This window comes from Molossus molossus, unplaced genomic scaffold, assembly GCF_014108415.1.
Source record: "Molossus molossus isolate mMolMol1 unplaced genomic scaffold, mMolMol1.p scaffold_m16_p_5, whole genome shotgun sequence".
NCBI classification, from domain to species: Eukaryota; Metazoa; Chordata; class Mammalia; order Chiroptera; family Molossidae; genus Molossus; species Molossus molossus.
Window position 1 is genome coordinate 88,596,238 of NW_023425388.1, and position 16,747 is coordinate 88,612,984.

General features: G+C 36.0%; 1 pseudogene; it reads left to right on the forward strand.

The window, feature by feature from the left end:
• Positions 1-14: 14 nt before the first annotated feature.
• On the forward strand, positions 15-11,540 carry LOC118617000 (annotated as a pseudogene).
• Positions 11,541-16,747: the final 5,207 nt, after the last annotated feature.

A 16,747-nucleotide genomic window follows, 5' to 3' on the forward strand; every position in this document is an offset into this window, starting at 1 on the left:
GGAATGATTCCACCATGAAGAGTAAACAGCAAGGGTTCAAGAAAATAAAGAGAATGAGAGGTATTTTTACTGTCCACTTAGAAATCTGTATGGTCCTAACAGTGTCACATTTGAGCAGTGCTCCATAGGCACAAAGGGGAAATCTGAAGGAGTTAACACCAGCTTCATTAAGTGGCAGCTGGCTTGTCTGAGGCTTTGTGCTCATGCCAGTCTCAGGCCTCGGCAATTTATAATGGCCTAAAGTCCCAGTATAAAAAGCACATAGCTGCAGGGAGACATGTCAGCTTCCCTTACACAGCCTGTCATTTCCTTTCCCAGGAAACCTAATAATTAAGATGTCTGGTAAAACTGCTTCTGCAAAAATATTTTTAGATTTTAGCCCATTTCAAGAAACTCTAAATTCAAGAAGAAAATTATTAAATACTGCATGACAAACTAAGGAAAGTACTCTTGCAGGTTTGTTCTGTCAAAAGGAACAGATACTTTATCTAAATCTCTTGACAGTAAGTAGAGAAATACCTAGACTTGACTTAAAAATAAAACAATTGGCATCAGTTTGATTAGAATAAAAGCAGATGAAATTGGAGAGAAATATTCACTCTTAATCAAAAGCAGTTTCTCAATCCAAAAGAGTGACACAGTTCTTGTTTAACTTTATTGTTGGGAGTACTACACATGTCCCCTATTGCCCCCTCTAGTTGTTCCCTCCCCCACCCCAGGCCCTCACTACCCTATTGCCTGTGTCCTTGGGCAACGCATATATGCATGTAAATTCTTTGGTTAATCTCTTCCAGCCCCCACCCTTTTCCCTCTGAGGTTTGTCAGTCTGTCCCATGTTTCCGTGCCTCTGGTTCTATTTTTATTCATCAGTTAGTTTTGTTGATTAGATTCCACATATAAGTGAGATCATGCAATATTTATCTTTCTCTGACTGGCGTATTTCACCTAGCATAAACATCTCCAGGTCCCTCCATGTCATCTCAAAGGGTAAGAGACCCTTCTTTTTTACAGCATAATATTCCATTGTGTAAATATATCACAGCTTTTTTATCCACTCATCTACTGATGGGCACTTGAGATGTAAAAGACTAACAGTTTTTAAGTTAGAATCCCATCATTTCCATCTTTAAATCAAGGCAATTGCTTTTTCTGATCCATATTGTTCATAAACAAACTACTTACCATAAAATCTTTTTGCAACTATCAGAGGAAACAATGCATGGCATTGTATGGTGAATTAATTTCCTGGAAGTTTGACAAAACTGTGTCTACTGCCTTAGAATAATTTACCTTGTAATATGTTTAATGTAAAGAGGAATACTATGAGATAGCTAAAAAGAAGATCTGAATTCAGTGGGTTTAAGTAATTGAAAGGGGTGTGGACTAAAAAGTATTCTTTAACAATGAAGCTCATATTTCTGACTTTTGTCAGGTTTTTTTTTATAAAAGCTTTTTTTTAATCCTCGCCCAAGGGTATTTTTTTCATTTATCTTCAGAAAGCATGTAAGGGAGAGAGAGAGAAACATTGATGTGAGAGAGACACACCAATCTGTTGCCTCCCACACAACCCCAACCAGGGCCAGGGACTGAACCTCAACTGAGGTACATGCCCTTGACCAGAATCACTCTTTGGTCTGTGGGCCGCCCTCCTACAGCTACGTCAAACCGGCCAGGGCTCTTTATAAAAACTTTTATTGTGGACTAAGGTGAGGCCATAAATTCAATTCAATTACAATAATACTGTCAATAGTTATATGGTAATAGAAAAGACTATATCACATTTTTATGATGGATATTAGAAGAAACAGTGATTAAAGAGGCATCTAGATTCAATTAACAGTTATTTCAAACTTAGTATGTTCCAGATAATTTGCTAGGTTACCACCCTGCATGCACTATCTTGTTTAATTGTCACAACTGTCTATTGAAGGATGATTTCTGTCCCCATTTTTAAGTGAGGAAACAATCTCAACACCACAGAGTTATTAAGAGACTAATCTGTGATTTTTGCCTACTACCCTTAGTCAGTGACTCTTTTCTTTTTGAATATTTCTTTCTTTTTTAAAATTTGTTAGGGGACATTGGTTACACGATTCAAGTGTACAATTCTGTAACATATTATCTGCATACTGCATTGTATGGTTACTTCCCAGAGTCAAGTCGCTTTCCACCACCATTTATCCACCCTTTGACTTCTCTGACCTTCCCCAACTCCCTCTTTGTTCTAGAAGTCACCATAGTCTTGTCTGTTTTTTGTTGTTGTTGTTGTTAACAACTTTACTTTTTGCACCCAGCCCCCTAATCCTATTCTCCTCTGACAGCTGTCAGTCTGTTCCATGTATCCATGCCTCTGTTTCTATTTTGTTCATCAGTTTATTTTATTGCTTAGATTGCACATATAAGTGAAATCATATGGTATTTATCTTTCTCTAACTGGCTTATTTCACTTAGCATAATATGCTCCAGCTCCACCCACTCTGTCCCAAAAGGTTTCCTTTCTTTTTTTTTTTCATGATGAGTACTATTCCATTGTGTATTATTCCAACATGTACCACAGAAGTTTTTTTAATTAAAAAAAAATTTTAATGTACATCTGTCTGTTTTCATAGAGTGTTAAAATAGCATGATAAATTATTTCCCTTTTCAAAAACACAAATTAAAAATTATTACTCTATAAAATATCTATCATAGCTCATACAAAAAACTCTGAGAATGAGGATTCAATCTGATGAGCCATTTAAATTAGACCCTTATTCAAAAATATGACTTAACAGCTTAAATAGACTTTGTTAATACAAATCATAGAAGTAGAACCTTAATGATATAACAACTTTCACTCTCCTCTTGATATATTTTTCTTTCTTTTTTTTTTATCCTCATCTAAGGATATTTTTACATTTATCTTCAGCTAGAGTGGGAGGAAGAGAAGTAGGAAGAGAGAGAGAGAGAGAGAGAGAGAGAGAGAGAGAAACATTGATGCAAGAGAGACATATCGATTGGTTGCCACCCATACAACCCCACCCGGGGCCCGGGATGAACTGCAACTGAGATACATGCCCTTTTAGCGGGAACCAAACCAGGGATTCCCTGGCTGCGGGCCAATGCTGTAACCACTGAGCCAAACCAGCCAGGGCCTGACCTATTTTTCTTTATTAATACCCCTCACCTCTCTGTCTCTAGCTCCACTTTTCTTTGTATATGTTCATATTTATGTATCTATTCTCATATCTATCATCTATCCATTTGTCTATATTTTACATCTATCTATATTTGCAATTCTTTCCCCATACCCCAACAAAAAGTGAATAGTACCTTGTCTGTTTGGTTCATTGGTATTTTCTTTCACCCCATTCATAGCAAGCTTAATACATATTTGTTGTATGAAGAAATGATGCACTTATTGACTGTCTTATAGGAATATCTGGTTTACAGGTGTAGTGGTTTGAATAGTGTCCTCCGAAAATTCGTGTCTACCTGGAACCTCAGAATGTGACCTTATTTGGAAATAGAGACTTTATAGAATTAGTTAAGAATCTGAGATGAAATTATCTGGACTTAGAGAGACTTGAAATTCAGTGACTGGGTCTTATAAGAAGAGGAGAGAACAGAGACACACACAAAAGGCCATGTGAAGATGGAGGAAAAGATTGGAGTTCTGCTGCCACAAACCAAGGAATGTCTGGGGCCACCAGAAGCTAGAAGAAGCAAGGGAGGATTCTTTCTTAGGCCCTTCAGAGGGAGCATGGCCCTGCTCACATTTCAATATCAGACTTCTAGCCTCCAAAGAGAATAAAATTTGGTGTTTTAAGTCAATTAGTTTGTTGTACTTTATTATAGTCAGCCCTAGGAAACTAATACCATAGGGAAGTCCTTTTTGTTTTACTGCAAGTTGACCAAGTTTGGCAACAAGAAGAATTTGCCAGAGATCACTCTTCCCAAAGAAATAAGCAAGGTGCTTGGGATGCAGAGGTGATTAAGACTAAGTGATACCTGAGGAACTAACAGTTTTTTAAGGGAGATAGAAAAAACACATAGAAAATTGCAAATCACAATAGTAAGTTTTGCTCAATGACAAACAGTGAAGCCAGGAGATACAAAGAAAAAGAAAACAATACTTTTTTCTTAATTGTGAGAATCTTGGTTGTGTGTGTTTGCAAGTGTATGTGTGTCTATATGTGTGTGTATATATGTCACAAGATTATTGCACTTATCAGTCATCTATTATATTTATATTAATAGTGTATATATGCATACACAAAGGCCACAGTATGTAATAAATATAAAAATAGAGGCAGACTATGAAATTGCCTGGCCAAAAGTAGAAGTTAAAGTAGAGAGTTGTTTCCTTGTCCTGACTCAATTTTTAATTGTCCTAATTTTTAATTACTTTGTTTTGGGGTGAAATATTTACTTCCAGGTCTGCACCTGAATTAATCACTTGCTGACATGTGTACCAGGAAGTGTTTTGTCCCTCTGTCTCTAACTTGCAACGACCAGTCCTAAAATTATGACATAAGCACATAATAATTCTCTTCTTTTTTATTCACTGTTTTTATTTTCTGAGTTCTGCTGAATAAATCTGTGCAGGGCACCAAACACTCTTGTCAATTTTACCACCACAATTGTTGGCAGGTCCCCTGCCTTGGTTGGGACCAGAGGGTGCTTTCTCGACTTTTATGGCCTCCAGCAAGGAGGTTATCATATTCTAGCTTGACTGCTGTTTTGAAGACTATTTTCTAAAATAGCTGTTCTTTCTGGTGTTTTATCTCTCCCAACCAACTGCAATATATTTTCTGTCTTTGGGCTTGACTTTAGATTCTTATGGTCTTATGAGGCTTCTTTTGCCAGATATATATCATCCTTTGGCACACAGGCATAGAATAGTGCATGTCCAATTTGGTCAGGTAAAAGCAAGTAGCCTTATTCCACAGGGCTGAATCCCTCAGGAATTAGCCTCATGGAAATCTTTTTATTCTTTCATCAAAGTTATTTAAAAAATACACTTCACATGAGAAGCACTCAATGAAGATAAAGACATAACATAATTAATTGCAGAATGCTTGCCTTCCTAGTCTTGAGAATGTAATTTTGATGAGCATCCTTGGTTCTTTAGATCCAATTCACATTTTTTTTCATCCATATTAAAAATAGGTGCCTCTGAGACCATATGCCAGAGCATTACACTAGTTGTTTGGATAATGTTCTATCAGTGTTTCCAAACAGGTAAAAATTAAAAATATTCTTGATCAGTACTGCTACACTAGCACCAATATTTACATGTTCTAGCATTTTTGCTGCAGCAAACTAAACCCTCCCACCATGTCAGTTATTTACATTTAAATTTGTTATTAGAGCTGGTGATGCTGGAAAGAAAATACTTATAATACTAGTTAGAAGCTATGGGTCAAGCAGGACTGGAGTATTTGATATATGTTTGTGTATTTTTGCTTTCAGTTAAAAATTAAAATTGCAGCTATAATATATACTCTGGTTTAATTATAATTTATTAAATTATTTCTATGGAAGCATCATGCCTGGGTTTCAAAGATTTACTCATATAATTCCTTGACAGCTACTGGCTTAGTACAAAATTTGTGCTTTCTATATTTACCCACACTGTTACCAACTGTAAGTCACAATGCCCTTTCGGATTATGTTTTACTACCTTTCTATAAGTTCAAATCATGCTCACCATTTAAGAAGTCATTTAACTGTCATTGTTTTTGATAGCTTTTTTGTTGTAAAGTATAAACACATTTCTATATTTTAATGAGTGGGGAATGCTTGACAAAACCCAGAATCCTCATGCTTTACCACAATAATGAAGTCATTTTTAAAATTGATCTTTTTAAATATGTTTTTTTTATTTTATATATATATATATATATATATATAGAGAGAGAGAGAGAGAGAGAACATCAATGTGAGAGAGAAACATCGATTGGCTGCTTCCTGCATACCCTCTACTGGAGATCGAGCCCATAGCCCGGGCATGTGCCCTGACTGGGAATCAGACCTGGACCTCTCAGTCCATGGGATGACACTCAATCCACTGAGTCACACTAGCTGTGTTTAAATTGATTGTCTTTTAGAGAGACAGGAAGGGAGAGGGAAAGAGCGAGAGAGAAAAAAAAACATCAATGTGAGAGAGAAACATTATTTGCATCCTCCCCTGACCAGGAATCGAACCAGGGGCCCTTTGGTGCATGGGATAACATTCAACCAAGTGAGCCACACTGGCCAGGGCAATAATGAAGTCATTTTAATGAACTAATTGCATAATTGTTCAACTCTCCCTAATGTAATTGTTAAACATCTACTAAGACAGAAATTGACAAATTTTCAATAGATAGTACTATATTATATGTATATCTATATAATTCCCATAAAGGTATAGCATAACGATCATATCTAGAATATTAGTGTGTATGTTTAAGAGGACCATTGCTGAAAAGAGCTATTTCAAATTTTAATTGCATAGACTTTGAAATACATAGGTAATTTGCAACAAAATTTGTCAAAAATATCATCAATCCTTTTTGTAATTTGGAAGCACTTAGGCTGCACTCTATACATTATTCTACAAACTTATAAAATACACAATCCTCTTCCCCTTTGCTTTTACAACTCTTTGCTTACACTTTCTAGCTTAGACTACACACTAAACTGCAGCTATTAGTTACATCTCTGCCATTCACCAGTCTGTGAACAGTGTAAGGACAACATCTGATTTATCTTTGAGTCTTTAGCAACTGGCACAATTGTACAGTTCAACTAGACAATGCTTGCATTTTATAAAAAGGATTTTTGAGTGTAAAGAGGTGATGATTTGCCCAGAAAACAAAACAGCCTCTTGACAACAAGTTAGATCTTTGCTTTTTTACTGAACTAAACACTGATAACAAAGGCATTGACAGGAAACTATGAGTGACTTTTCACTGACTAAAGTTGATCTTTTGCCTAAGGTAGGCAATTTCACACAATATTCACTATAATACCCACACTGTGGATTATCTGTAGTAAAGTAGTCCCCTGAAAACCACTGTTTTCTAATAGCAGTCATCTGTCATCAATTGCTATGTTAGAGAGAAACTGATTAATTTTCATTACAGAACAGACTAAGTATAATTATGAAGATAAATTCCTCTCCTTAAATTCCACACATAGGTAAGGATGAATGTCCAGGGAAGCACTCTGATTCTGAATTGGTGGATTATTATATAATATTCTTCTTTGCAACATCTATGAGGTAATAGTATTCTGCTGCCTATCTGAAATGTTTAAATCTAATTAATCCATGGTTATTTTATGCAAAAGTTTCAGCTAAGACAATTCTAATGGCCCTGAATATTCCTTTTTTCCAACTGGCAGCATCCAATTCAGAAAGTACTCATGCTATTTATCTATAAAAACTGTGATGTTGTGCATTCCTTTTATTTAGTTATACTTTCCTAGTCCCGATCAAGCAAGGAAATATAGAGGTTGATACTTTTTTTTTTTTTTTTTCAAAGTGTAGGTATGACTGCTCACCAAAGAATTCTGTACCAATTCTTATAAAAATTCCAGGACTGGAGAAGAAATTATGGAGGACACAGGACACCTCAAAATTCAGTTTACTCTATAACCCACCTCTTATCTACTTATATCTGTAAGGATGGTATTGTATGTCATCAAGGGAAAGACACTTTATTTCTTATTTTGACACCACCTATCTCATAACCTCATTCTTTTTAGCCCCTTGTGGCCCTCTCCAGAACTGGAAGCTGCACCTCTTCCACGGGGCTGCCTCTTGTTCTGCCCTTTCCCTTGGACTTCCACACACTGAGTAGATGTGCTGATTAACTTCCTTCAAACTTTGTCATTAAAAACCCATCAGTGAAATAGTTCACAACATTTTATTTGTCTCCCATGATTTGCCCATGGGGCTTTTCAATAAAAAGGAAGGAATCCCATTTTAAAAGATTGGAAAATTGTCTCAAGCTTCAATGCCCTGACAAGTTTAATCTAAATAAAGGTCACTGCTACACTATTACAGTAAGATTGCTGAGAAGGACCAAGGGAAAACAACGTTTGAAGTAGAATTCTTAGTCATAAATATATTCATAAAACCTATTTCTTCAATCAAAAACCCAGGGTATCACTATTTCAGCTGTGCCAATAACAACAGAAATCTAAATTGGTTTAGATTTATCTTTACATTGTCAGAACCTATTTGGAAAGACACGAACTTTGTAACTTTTTCCAAGAATTTCCAAATAGCAATAATAACAAAAAGAAATATATATTTCTTAAAAACCAAGGCAAGAAAGTTACCAAGGAATTTCCATAGGAACAAACATCCTTCTAGTAATTATATTCCTTAGAAAGAGCCATATTTTAACATTACTTTAACAATGTTATGAAATAAAACATGCTTTAGTAATGAATACACTCAAGGATAAGAAGATTTCTGAAATAAAACTAATATAATTTTATTAGACGAAAAACAAATGTTAATGTATCTTTCCTTGTCTTAGAATTCTATGAAATTTTGAGCTAGGTTTATAGAAAGTTAACTAGTTTAATCAATATTATTCTGGCTATACATTTGAGAGCTCTTCAATGTGGTTAAAGTTGCATACTATGGGTTAAGTTCCGACTCTAGGAACTCAATAGGATGTGTTGTGAAAGCAAAGTCTTGAGGTAAGTTCTTTCCTCATTAACAGACAATATGTCCTTCAATATGGTTCCTACACACTGGTGTTAATCAGTACTTTAAAAAAATTTATATCTACATTAACCATAGTTAGTTACCTATCTTTATTATATATTGCCAGACAAATTGCCATCTTGATGTGTATTTTTGTTGTTTTTTAAATATGTTTTAATTGATTTTTGAGGGAGAGAGAGATAGAAACATGGATGTGAGAGAGAAACATCAACTGGCTGCCTCTTGCATGCTCTGAACTGGGAATTGACCCCAAAACCCAGGCATGTGGCCTGACTGGGAATCGAACCACAACTTCTCAATCCATGAGAAGATGCTCAATCCATTGAGCCACACCAGCCAGGTGATGTGTATTTTTTTATAAACAATAAATATAATAGAATGTTAATTACATTGTTGACTTGGAAAAAAACAACAACAACTTGCTTTACTTTCAATTACAAATGTTGAATATAGATCTGGATTTTCTCATCCTGATATTTTTATTTTCACTAAATGACATCTTCTGAGCTGTGTCACAGTGAGTGATTTATTTTAGAGGAAAATACACTTTAAAAAGCAAGTTTACCCCTGCCAGAATGACTCAGTGGATTGAGCATCAGCCCGTGCACCAAGAGGGCACTAGTTTGGTTCCCAGTCAGGGCACATGCCTTGGTTGTGGGTTTGATCCCCGATGGGGGGCATGCAGGAGCAGCTGATTGATAGTTCTCTCTCATTGATATTTCTATCTCTCCCTCTCCCTTCCTCTCTATCTAAATATCAATGAAAACCATTAACAAAAAAAAAAAGAAAGTTTGATGGTAAACTGGCAAAATCAAGGAAAGCAGTAACTATCAAGTATCCAAAACATTTTCCTGTATGCACCAAATTTAGCATTTTTTTTAACATAGGCATTTTTCTAAAATTGATTGTATTTTTTTATGCTGTCACAGAAAGAATTTCCTAATGAAACCCTTATCTTGATGCTTGAGGATTATTATTGTGGATGTTATTGTATTCTTTTATAGACTACCTTAAAATTACTGAGGTATATAAAACTGTCCACTACACTAAAAGGACATAAACATGTATGATTTGCAAATATTGTACCAGTTTTTCAGAATTTCTGGAATCTTCTTTAATGAATAACTTGCTTCTTGTAACTGGAAGTGAATATCCAGCAGTCATTAATACATTACACATTTTGCTTCAGAAAACAACCGGGTTTGATTAGAGAGTATATACCATGGAACTTGGTTATATAAATAGTCTAATGAAACCTCAATTTCATCATCAGTAAAATAGCAACAATAAGAAAATACAACATATAGTATACTGAATTTAATTAAAACAGTGCATGTAAAGCTACTAGAGTAACCATAAGCAGTCAATAAATGTCATCTATTGCTAATACTAAGATTTTAAGAACTGTGTATTAGATTGCACATTTGAGCTGAAATCTGACTTGAAGTCGACCATGCAAAGACTAGAATAAAAATATTCTGAACAAAATTGCAGTTGAAAAATTATTAAGTTAACAACAGCATTTTTTAGTCACCGAGATGAATTCAGTATGCTTCTGGTGAAAATCAGAGATAAACTTGGGGATGTAATGTAGGGATCATTAATGAAGGGCCTGTAGAACACAGTAGGGAGCCTGATTTTTTCCCCCTAGTATGACAAGACAGCATTACATAAGTTTAAGTAGTGGAATAGTCATGATTTGATTTAGGTTTTTAAAAAACTTACTCTCAGTGCTTTTTGTATAAGAAACTGCGTAGATAAGAGTAAAGGTAGTAAGACAGCAAGAGGTGTAGTATAGGTAAAAGAAAACGTGGTGATGCATTTTAGGATGACTTTTATTTTTTTAAATATATTTTTATTGATTTTTTAGAGAGGGGAAGGGAGAGAGAGATAGAAACATCGATGTGAGAAACATCAATCAGCTGCCTCCTGCACGCCCCCAACTGGGCATTGAGCCCTCAACCTGGGCATTTGCCCCGACCAGGAATCAAACCAGGACCTCTTAGTCCGTGAAATGACGCTCAACCCACTGAGCCACACCAGGCAGACTGGGGTGGATTTGATAGAGATTAAAGAAGACTGGCTTGGGAGCTCCGCTGAAGCTGGCGGAGGTAGGGCCGCAGTCACCACCGCGTCTGCTTCTGGTCCCTAGCCTGTCAGCGGCAGGGCGAGCGGGCGACCTTGAAGCGGCCGGTGGAGCTCCAGGCGGCGCTGCTGAGCCCGGTCCCCGAAGCGCTGCGCCCCTCTGCCCGGCCCCACTGCGGGCCTCAGGCCCCGGACGCGAGCCGCCGCCGCTTCAGATGCAGACCCCACCGCGACTCTTCAGCAGCCCGTCCCGCCTGGCACGAGCGGCGCCTTCCAACTCCGCAGCAGCAAATTTTTCAGAACATAAAACAAGAATGCAGTCGTTATCAGAGGTGGAGACGTTTAGAAGTTGTTCTTAATCAGAATGAAGCTTGTACTTCAGAAAGTCAGCCTCACTCCTCAGCACTCACAGCACCTAGTTCTCCAGGTTCCTCCTGGATGAAGACAGACCAACCCACCTTTACTCTCCGACAAGTTGGAATAACATGTGAGCGTCTTTTAAAAGATTATGAAGATAAAATTCGGGAGGAGTATGAGCAAATCCTCAATACCAAACTAGCAGAACAATATGAATCTTTTGTGAAATTCACACACGATCAGATTATGCGACGATATGGGACAAGGCCCACAAGCTCTGTGTCCTGAAGCTTTCTTGTATATCTGGGTACCAGGTTCACCTCAAGAGATGGCTGCTGTGCACTTTTTGCAACTGGTTTGATATCACATTTAAGCTCCAACTTTGCATCCTGAGAACACTTAAAAGGTTTCTGCAGGTTCATTTTATACAACTTGAAAGACCTTAAAACTTTCTGGTTGCCACAAGCATATCTTTCTTTTCTGCTCATCCAATAAATAGCTGTGCCCTACTGTGATAGATTTTCCAAACAAAATACGTGGAGCAGCAGTTTCAAAATATGCCCTCAATGGCACTCAACAAATGGAGTTTCCCCAAGCACAGTTCTGTAAGAAGTGTGTGTGAGAGTGTGTGAATATGTGTGTGTGTGTGTATTTTAAGTTATTATTTGTATTGTGCAATTTTTTTTTATCTTGGGGATTCTGGCTGTGAATTTGATGCGTGACAATTATGGTTAAAAACATTTGCTTGATCTACAGAAGATCATTAATGTTTTGTGACCATATAAGTTGTAACAGTGGGTTGTTTCATGTGTAGGTATTGTTAAATACAGGGACTGTTTTCAGGCACAGAATATGAATTATACGTTAGGATGGACATTAGATGTGATAATGACGACATAGCAAGGGTCTGTGGTCCTGGGTCTATACATGCACCGTGAGGAATTAGAATGAACTGGAGATGGGCCATTTGACACATGGACTCTGCCTAGCCGTGCTGGAAAGATACTTTGACTCCAAGCCTTAAAATACCCACGTGGAGTCTGTGCTCACCTCACTCACACAGAGAGCTCCCTGGACACTGAACCTCTAAAAAGAAAAACTCTCCCCTAGAGCAGGAGCATCAGGGTTTACTTGGGAGCATAGAACAGGTGAGCACGGGCTGGGCAAGGGCCAGGCCCCAGCTACACTGCTACTTGGGAGGAGCCACTTCACCTTTGTATTAGTTATTACAAATAAATTTGGATCCTTGTTCAGGTTCTCCCAAATTCTTTTAAGAGGTATTCATGTTCAACTGCTTGAGCTTTGTTTTGGCAACCCTCTGCCCGAAATTGCTTTCAGACTGTTGTTCACCTTGTTTTCAAGGCTGAAGAACAGAAAGTAGCCTCTGTTTTGAGGAGGTGGAAGTTAAGTATACATTTATTTTTTACTATGACTTGTTCAGGACCACATTTTACAAAATGCCTTGTTTCATTATTGTTTCTGGAAAGGAAAGTTCTATTAAAATTGTTTTAGTTTGAATATAGAATAGTTTTCTCAATTACAGTTTATTTTGAAAAATTCTGAGTGTAATTAAAATGTATGACAATACCTGCCAAAGTAAGGTAATATTCAGAGACAGTTCTGATCCAGATGGCTTAGAGAAATTTCTGGAATATTCACATTGGAAGATTCCTTATTAATGAATGTCTTTGACTTAAATCTAACCAAAAACTGCAACATTATTCTTTGTACATTTTCATTATATAGTGTTAACAAGCTTAGTTGCAAACAAATAAAATACTTAAGCTATTTGAAAAAAAAAAAAAGAAAGAAAGAAACAGATGTCTTTCTCTTATGTTTCATTGCATGGATTCCATAAAATTTGATTTTCAATTCTCTATGGAAAGTATAGACCTGTTTGCATTTTCATGATCGGGAGCTTTCCATGTGCCATTGTTCTCCCATATATATATTTACATAGCACTACTTTACGATTACAGTGACTCCATGTGTTTGTTTTGGGTTGAATTGTGCCTCCTCCAAACTTATAGGTTGAAGTTCTAACCCTCAGTACTTCAGATTATGACCTTATTTGGAAACAGTTTGCTAATATAATTAGATAGGTTTAGATGAGATTATTCTAGAGTAGGATGGGTTCCTGGTTCGGTATGAGTGGTGTCCTCATAATAAAAAGAAACAAAAGCCATGTGAAGAGACATACACGCACACAGAGTGAATACCACGTGAAGACTGAAGTGGTCTGCCACTGGACCAGGAATCACAAGAAGCTATCAGAGAGGCCTAGAACAGATCCTTCCCTAGTACCTTCAGAGGGAGGCCCTGCCAACAACATGGGTCCAGAGACTGAACTCTCAAGAATGATGCAAAACTGTCTCATTTGTAACATTAAGATATCCTTCAAGTAAAATGAATTATATTCAGCTATTTTTTAAAAATGATTTATAGAAATTACTACTCTTCAGATAACATTGGAAATATTTAGAAAAAACTTGTATTTGAATTAATTGAACTTTAAACATAACAGTAAAACTTTGTTAGTTGCAACATACAATAATCTTTACACCTATCATAATTTTTACAATTTATGAAAAAGCATATGATAAGTAAGTTTTGTTTAGAAAATATTTCAGGGTAGACTACATTAATTAAATATTAGATACTCTTAAAAACTTGAGAAGTTGGTTACTCTAAAAAAAATCTTTAAAGCTTTTTGAAAAACAAATTTAGAAGAAAGCCTTCTGTGTTCTAATATAGTTGTCCAACTCTTTTTTAAGATGACATATAGATATGTGATGTACCAAGTACATGTAGATTGTGACCTATTTTAGTCATGTTCTTCAATTTTTATGATTATTAAAATTTATACACAAAATATACATCTTTCCATCTGTATTGCTTGGAAGAGGTATGATCTCTACAAAATTTAAAAGTTTAAAGGGACATTACAGTGGTCTTGTGCAAAATGTGCTTGTATTCAGGGCTGTCTTCATTCTTTAAAATTTTTTTTAAGTTAATTAATTTATTTTTGTTACAGATGCCTCCCCCCCATTGATACCCTCATTTCACCCTCAACATTGTTGTCTATGTCCATTAGTTATGCTTATTATGTATAAGTTATCTCTTCCCTCTGCCCTGCCCCCTCCTCTGAAGTTTGTCAGTCTGAACCCTACTTCTATGTCTCTGGGTCGATTTTGTTCATCACTTTATTTTGTTCATTATATTTCACAAATAAGTGAGATTATGATTTTTTTTATGCTGTAGTTTTATTCTATAACACTTAAAGAGCCTATTATCTTAACAATGAGTTGTATTTTATAATTACTCAACTTTAAAAGTAATTTTATCTAGAGAATTTAAAAATGATCTTAGTAGTAGCTTAATATGAGAAAAAGGTGTTTTTATTTTAGTGACAGAAACAGGCATCTATAAAGAAAATAATCTCAGAGGTTATGAAATTTACTCCCTCCATCTTATGTTGTAGAGGAAGAATTTGAGGTTCAGAAAGGTGAAATCCTGGGCTAAATTTCCAGAATAAATTAGTGGCACAGCCTAGAATAATGGTATACTTATTTCCTAACATTCAGATTATATACTTTTCATTACAATATGCTGCCTGTCATGACTTCACTATATTAGGAAATGTTTTGTTTGTTTTTTAATCTTTTGCTATATCCTGTGTATTTGTACCATGTACTCCTTCTATTTGAAGATGTTTCAATGGTTAGCATTGCTATTTAGAAATACTCAATTTCTTAAAACATTGTTTTTGCATCTACACTGCATTTTATAGTTTTGTTTTTCTTGAGAATGTATCTTTATATGATAAATTCACCTTAAAAATTTTTTTAAATCACATTTCTTTCATTCCCATTTCTGTATCCATTGCCCTCGAGATATGCTCCCTAATTACCCAAATGGTTGTCACCTAATTAGCTGAACTCTAATTCTGATCTGTCTGCTCACTACCTTCTTGAGTGAGACAAGCCCTCAGGATATGAAAGCTTGTCATCATAGTTTCAGACTGTGAAGGGTTATAGTTCACATAGTCATGAACTTCTTATTTGTGATTCAGCCTTTTTCTTGCCTCTTGCTAGAAAATACTTCTTGCTGCAAAAATATATGTATCTCTCTTGACCTTTCCGATTCAAGCCAGCTCATAATTACTGAAACTAGATCATAGTCACAGGTGCGTAGTTTCTAAGTTGAAAGCAAAAACAGGTATTGTAATTGTAAACACTCCATACTGACTATTTTAAAAGAATAAATGACAAAGAAGAGTTCTTAGGGTATCTCCTCTTTCCACTTATATTTTTTAAAATGATTCCAGCCCTATTGGAAAAAATATAGGAAAGAGGTTGGATAATTGTGTTGGGATACCTAGAATTGGATGGTTGGACATAAGTATAATGATGGGGCCATCTCAATTTCAATCATGCTGTCCATTGTCTGGACATATTTCTCATGATTTGATTTGAGAAATATAATCACTTTAGGCATAGTATCTCTCAGCAGCAACATGGTTCCACATTCCTTGTCAGGCTGTGCAAAGTCATAAGCAGAAATAGACCAATTAAACTTTCAGTTATGTGTCTAAATCATATGTCATCTGAATGTGGATAGTGGCCCTGGAAAAGCAAATTGCATTTAACTAGATAAGTATATACTTTTGCAAATCTTGTTGTTTTTTTCCTTTATAGTTATACATATGCTTTACTAAATGAGTGCCTTAAATCTCTTTTCAGAACAAAGCTGGTATCATCTAAGAAAAAGGAGACAAGATATCAGAATAAATGCCCCTTAAACATTGTGGTTATTCTGCAGAATAATGCATTTTCCTAAACAACACCTAAAATCATAGAGGTTATTTTAACAATTGAAAGAAATTAGATTATTTAACACACACTAATGTATAGCTTGGGGAAAATAATCACTGTAGGTCATATTGCCTTTAAAACAGAGTACATATCAGGGAGAAGTAGTAGTTTGACATCTTTTCATATTGTATTCTGCCAAACCCTGAGCAATTCCTTCTCTCAGATGTCAAAAAAATAATGTTTTCATGGCAAGTAATGAACACCTACTAAGCATTCAGAAAACTTCCTAGTTGATTATCTGACCTGTTTGATGAGTGCATTCCTTTATTCGTTAATATATTTGATGACAATTTTTCTAGAAAACAAAGAAAATTGTTTTTGCTGATGAAAGCATTAGCTAATCATATGATGAAAATGAAGCCCAGCCAGGCTGGTGTGGCTCAGTGGTTGAGCAATGACCCCTGCACTAAGAGGTGGCAGGTTTGATTTCCAGTCAGCACATGCCCAGGTTGTGGGTCAAATCCCCAGTGAGGGGCATGCAGGAGGCGCCAGTCAATATTTTCTCTCATTGATATTTCTAAGCCTCTCTCCCTCTCTATTCCTCTCTTTCTAAAATCAATAAGGAAAAAAATTTTAAAAAGAAAGCCCAAAAAGCAGAGTCAAATTAAGGTTTTCAATGAGTACATCAAGATCTACCAAAAAAAATCACCGTTTTTGTTGCCACATCCTCTCTTTAGCTGACTAGGATTCATAAGATTGAGGAGACAAGTATCTGAAATTG